Raw genomic sequence first — 6844 nt, forward strand, 5'->3', positions numbered from 1 at the left:
TGACAATGACATCATCCTCTCTCCCATCCCAGACTGTCTGGGTGTCTGTGGCTTACGTGTTGGACCTGTTGTCGTCCTGGGAGTTAATTGTTCTAGCCCTATTGTATGAGAAATCAGGAACCAGAGAGGTTTCTAACCAGGGAGACATGCCTAGAGTTTATGTTCAGTAATCAAGGATGTGTTTCCTCCATGTGACAATAGTGGCCAAGCAAAAAATCTATTTAAAACTGTAACAATCAAATGCAGCGAAACATATGCAGTGTAACATAAACATCTCTGCACATGCATTAGAATGTAAATCAGAGCAAATCCAATTAAAGTCCAATTTAAATCCAATTCTGGAGTGCACTCGCGCAAAAAAATGGTGTTTCATCTTACTAGTTTTCAACTCTCTAAATCCTCTGAGAGAAAAGATCAGAAACCTCCACATAACGATGTAAAATACCTTATGGTTTTTGTCAGAGGGATTACAATGATTAGCTCAGCTATGTGAAATATAGCCCTATAGAATGATTAACTCTTAGATAACCAACTTCAGTGTGAGTACTATATGTTCTCAACCAACCTACACCACTGTATGAACAGCATATTCTTGGAAACTGCCTGTGGATCTCAATTATACACTGTTGTGTGAAAATGGCCCAGACTGTGTTGCTTGGAGACTCTGATAGTGTGATTTTCAAGGAACTGCCTCCTTTTCAAACACGCTGCTTGCACTACTGCGCACCCAACCTCATCAGGTGTACACACCTCCTCTCTAGACTCAGATACTGCAAAACGAATAGGATCTGCCTCTCAGACCGTACGACAAATAGGCTGAATCACCGTAAAGTTGGTTATTTTGGAAAGACAACGCCAGCAGTGTACCCAAGAATCAAATAAAGTTTGTGTATGAAATTGCAGAGAACATTTCAACACCTCCAGCTTTAACTGGACTGGAATACAATTGCACCATGGTCCATATTTGAAGAAAAACAAATCTAATATCAAACCACGGTATTGAATAACTGAAAATCAACCTTAAGAATTCGCATCTTGCACATGCAGTAAAGATATATCTATTCTACTGCACTCAGCAAAAAGAGTCATTATATGCTCAGGTGTTATATAGCAACATTTCCAAACAGAATTGCCTCTTACAGGTCAAATGTCAGTGGCAATTATCTTTTGCCCTGGCACAGTGGTAAAGGTGAAAGTGGAGTAAATCCTGGCTTTGCTGGACCTAGAGAGAGCGGGGTTATGTGTTGCGTTCCTCATAAGGGTCAGAGTCAGGGCAGAATGTTGCAAAAGACAATTAGCTCACAGCAAGTAGGAAAACATCTATCCCATTTAGTGGCCGCAGTGACAGGAGCGCTTTCACCTGGTACAATGTGTATAAAGTACACCCCCAAACACACACACACACACACACACACACACACACACGTGCACACACAATATCTCTCTCTTTCTCTTCCTCTCTCTCTCTCTCTCCCTTTCTCTGTCTCACTTTCTCTCACTTTCTCTCTCTTCCTCTCTCAGGATAGAAAGGCTTTGCTTACTGTAGTGCAAGGCCAGGCAACAGAGTCACTGAGACACCGAGCCTGGAAGTGACTGAGGGTCCATCCACCTCTGGCATATAGACACTAATGCATCATTTGATCAGCAAAGCAGCGCTGTTAACGATGGTATATGATAGACACTAACCAGTTAACTCAAAATGTAAGTCTCCTATTTCCTATCAGTTGAGTTCAGATGACATTAGTCTTCCTGCGTGAGTTACTGTGGCATATAATGCACTTATTAGACTCTTGAGACATGGGGCGTTACACTCATTATTCTGGGATACAATGCACTCAGATCCTTGAGGTGTGTCCCCCCTGTTTCTCAGGGTACTAGAGTTATATTCATAACCTATATTTATAATCATTTGTTTTCATCTTCAAACATTCCATTTCATGACAAGATTAAAAAGCTGGTGCCCATAGCAATATAAAATGGAGATCCAAAAACAAATGAATAAACCTGGCCATTTTATCTGAACCCAAACTGCCAACTGTGTCAACATTCAGTGGGGCACATCCTGGATAATGATTACAATGGCTACAACAGTCGGTTATTTTCTAGATACACATGAGTGCCTTAATGCCATCACACAATTTAATCTTGCATCATGTTGTGTGGCCAAATAGAAGGGTGGCCCTGCATCCTAAAGTTATGCAAAGATCACCTTTTTGTTTAACCAGTGTTACAATAAAATCACAAAGCATTTTTATGTATTTGAATGCATTGTTACAACCATATCAAAGCACATTCACTTCAAATGCTGTTGGACAGACATTGAGATGCATATGTTGCATACTACGTACTGTTGGGGGCCGCAGAAATGGCCAGAGAAAGGATCTGAAACTACAACTCTGGAGAGGTTTGTGATAAATAACTTAATCACATGAGCTCTGTTTTGATCTTTTGTTTTGTTTACGAGCCTCCTCCCCTTCCATCAAACGCACACACATGCACGCACACACACACACACACACACACACACACTCTTCTTCAGACTTCAAGCAGTCCTTTGTGCCGACTGACATCCGGCTACACAATGTTTCCTGCCATAACGGCCTCATCCTCAGGGTGGGTGCTGAACTCGAGACGCGTGCGCTGCCTCTATGAACTGCTCTCCACTGTTTCGCTCTTTTCCTGCCTTTTTTTCCCCTCTGGTTTACTCTGTACATCGGCCCTGTTTGTATAACTCTGATCTGCATTCACATCCATGACTTGCACATATTTCTGTACATATCTCTGTATATGAGCCAGTATGTTTTTATGAACATATTTCTGTACATATGCTACTTCCATCTGATCTGATAATGAGAGAATTTAACAATGCACATTTACAGACACATTTCTGTACATATGGTACCAGTAAGATATATAAATTTGATAATGTGAATAACTTATAATGCACATTTGCATGACTGGACACAGTGTTCTGTAAATCAAATCTGTCATCTGTTAACCTCTAAATCAAGCAACAAAGACCCGGTATGTTTATTTACTTTGTTGTATTATCCTCAATATGTTCTTTTGTTGTTTTATCTTCAATACTCTCTGTTCTTGCTCTATTCTTATCTATATCCTATTTTCTGCTGCTGCAATGACCCAATTTTCCCACAGGGACTATTAAAGATTCATTTAATATAATATAATCTAAACACACATCACAAACAAAACACACAGAACTTTCATTGATGCCCAGTTTTGGACAAAAAAAACGTTAAGATGAGTTAAAATAAGTTAATCTAACATGTTTGTTTAATTAGGCCCTTCACTGTGGAGATTATACAGCCTGCAAGTCACGATTTATCACACATCAAAAGCACAACAAAAATGTTTCTGTGTTTATGGACAGACGACGCCTGTGAAAACACCGATAAAGTATGGTGGGGCATGTTCCCTCTTCACAGGGGTCCCATTGTAAGATAAAGAGATCCTCGGTATTTAGGAAATTATGTGAGAACCCCTGCAATAGATGCCTCATAATCTAGATTGTGTAAAAGAGGGCAGGTTAAAGACCTTTCTGAGTTTTGCATCATGGTTAACAACAGATAGCCTTTTGGTCTATGAACAATAATGACGCCTGCACATTCTAGCTTTATCATGCAGAATTTTAAAGTATGAACAATGTTACTCTCATATTTGAAATTATGAAGTTTATGTAAAGTTTTTCACATTAGTTAAATCCAGAAGGATCTTTTGTGACTTGAGGCTTGTCTGGTATTTATGAACCCCATATCTCCTTGATTTGGAGCCATTCCGTGTTGTCAACACGTTCTTTCCTCCTAACCCCTCTGGTGCTGCAGGGAGGCGGTTGTAGTCATTAATGTGTCTGAAATGTGATTGGAGTAGAGGGGCAGAGGGGTGGAGGCCTGATGACTGGAGAGCTGGATCTGAGGCTGGCAGGCAGTAACAGGAGAGCTGTTCTGCTTCTTTGTCCAACAGCACGGAGAGCTGACCTTGAGGGGAATGGAGAAAATTGACAGGGGGGAGAGCGGTAACAAGGGCCAGCCATATATCAGGGAGGCAATTTGGAGCGGTTTATCCGATGGGGGTCAATTCCTGCCGCAGTACCATAGATCAGAGTTTTCAAGCCTGAGCACGTGTTCATAGGGATAGGTTAGGATAGATCCATTTTTGAATGACTGAGCCACTGATCAAACCACAGCAAATCATTCACACAAAACACAGAAGTGCGGGGTAATCATCAGGATTTGTGATGCAAGGAGGGGCGCATCAGCAGATTTATCTCCTGCTATTTGTGGCCTTGATGTAGCGCTCGCTCTGGCTCCAGTCCAAGTCACACCTTTTTTAAGAGGCCACATCACAACGTTCCATTCAATGCTTTTACCTATCAAGGACATGAAACAGGTTATTATCTCGGACACAGGTATTAATGTTATTATCATGGCCGAAGATATGAGTCAATATCCTTGTTTGTGACCAAAGCATATTACTCCTCCATATAGGGAAGACATCAAACATCTGCACTAAATCTGTCATTATGTTACAATACAATGCCAAGACAGAGTAATTTTATAGATGCCTCTTCTCTGTGTCTGACCTTTTCTATTACTGCTTCTATTTTGGATCGCTGTATCTCTCTGCACCTCTGAGACTGGCCAGATGGCAGGTCTATTGAGTGACAAAATCTGAGAGACAAGAGGCCTGTTACACCACCAGAGTCTTTGGCGCAGGCCCAAGCCTCAGTCTAGGCTGGAATGGACACATAACTCCGCCACAGCATTCGAATTCCCCAGTCCAACTGAGTGAGCCAGGTTCAGATGCTCTGTATGTTTTTACGTAGCAGGTCAACATAATGAAGATGATGAGGTGTACAGGACTCCCACATGCAGATCGTTTCATATTGAATGCACTATTGTGTTGCAGTTCAGATAATTCCACAATAAATTCCTCATTGTAAAGCAAAAGAAAGATGAGACTCAAAGGCTGTTGCTAGCTTTTAATGAAACATTATTGAGTGGGGACATCTTGTGGACAAAATTTACATTGCTCCATATTGACGTTCCAAATGTGAAACTTCGAAGGGCCTCCACGGGCTTTAATCGTTGAAGAAAATTGAAGTGTTTCATTTATGAAAAATGTTTTCAATTTGTTTTCCCACTATGCTAATGGTGAAATGTCTATCCAACTGCTGTACATTTTTAAACCCATTCTGTCTCATTCCAGTACCTGAGATAATTTGAATCTCTTGTCATTGTGTGATTGTGCGGGTCAATGACTCTCTCATTCTAGCCAGGTGTTGCTGTTAACTGCATCCATTAGTGTCTTTGCAGTGCCATGGCTCTGTCTCAAGCATTTATCCAAGACTTAGCAAATCCATTTATCCATGAATTCATGATTATAAAGCCTTGTCAGCTTGAGGAATAAAGTAAAGATATGGGCTAATACCCAATAAAAATACAACAAAACAGAATCTCGGCCAGAAGTGGTTGGATGAGCAGGGAACATTACCATGGAGATCATGAGAGAATTGGTTATGCAATGCGATTCAAGTTACAGCCAATTCCCTATTGATGGTCTACAGGATTTCCACTGTGTGCCATCATAAAGCAGATATACTACGCAGTCTACAATGCACCTTCGTATCTTATCTGTACTCTGCTCATTTTCCACTTGAAGAAGTCTGGAAAATTGACTTAGAATTGCTCCATGCAAAGTGGTTGTACTTTCCATTTACATAGTTAGACACGGGGCATCAGAGTGTGGCGCAGGTATGCATGGTTTTCAACAAGGCTCCATCTCACCACACAAGAGACCCTGATCAGCCGTGCTGCAAATACAAACGATCCGCGCTCACACTCTCATTAATGTACTATGTAGAGGGATTCAGGATGCTGTCTTCTTTCCCATGGAGAGACATGAAAAATGCTGTGTGTGCTATTGTACCGTAATGTACTGTGCAGCCAATGCACTACCTGAGTCTCCTTTTGAAGCAGAGGATGGAGACCAGTTAGAGAGGATAATGTAGTTGCTTAAAGTTGTTCTTTTCTTGTGGAAACTGTACGAGTATGTGCAGTTCTTCAGGTATAAAACATTGCTGGTGATACAGAGATGCATATAACAAATTCCTGTGCTGTTTTTCGTTTAAACAGCCCACTCAGTATACTCCTTGATTTTTTGAACTGTAATGCTAAAAAGATTGAGCAGAAAGTATAGAGTGCCTCTGAATGCATCAAAACACTACTGTATACAGTATGTACCAATTCCTTATAGGTGCTTGTCCTGTCTAACTAAACAGCGGTAGCATGCTACACAGCCACATTCTTCGTTATAACACTTTTTCCAAGGATAAAATGGTTACATTCAGACAAACATGGAGTAGAGAAAGTTCTGGAGAAGAGGAGAAGACTGTAGTACAATTCCATTTGCATTTCTTACATCTGTTTCCATGACAGGTACATATAATCCTTTTTTCTGCCTACAGAACTTTTCTTGAATGGTAATTCTGCCTTGCCATCAGAGGCTTTGTCAGGAAAGGTATGTAGGCCTGGACTGTCTGAAAAGCTCCTAATGAATAATTAATTGGTGCCACCACAGTTAGGGCATAATTTACCTCAGCATTTCACACTGATTTTATTAAGCACTGGGGCAGACTGGACAGTCAAGTTGGAATCTATGCAATATTCATCACAAAAAGATGTATGGAACAACGGCTCAAGCCTCAGGATTTATATGGAAAAAACAACAACGACATCAACAAATCCCCCCCACTTGTAAAAACCTGGCATGCTTCACAGCTTTTCCAGCCCGTGCTTGGTGGATTTGTGGCAACCTTTCTCCAGGA

The sequence above is a fragment of the Centroberyx gerrardi genome, chromosome 5, assembly GCF_048128805.1.
Source record: "Centroberyx gerrardi isolate f3 chromosome 5, fCenGer3.hap1.cur.20231027, whole genome shotgun sequence".
Classification (NCBI taxonomy): Eukaryota; Metazoa; Chordata; class Actinopteri; order Beryciformes; family Berycidae; genus Centroberyx; species Centroberyx gerrardi.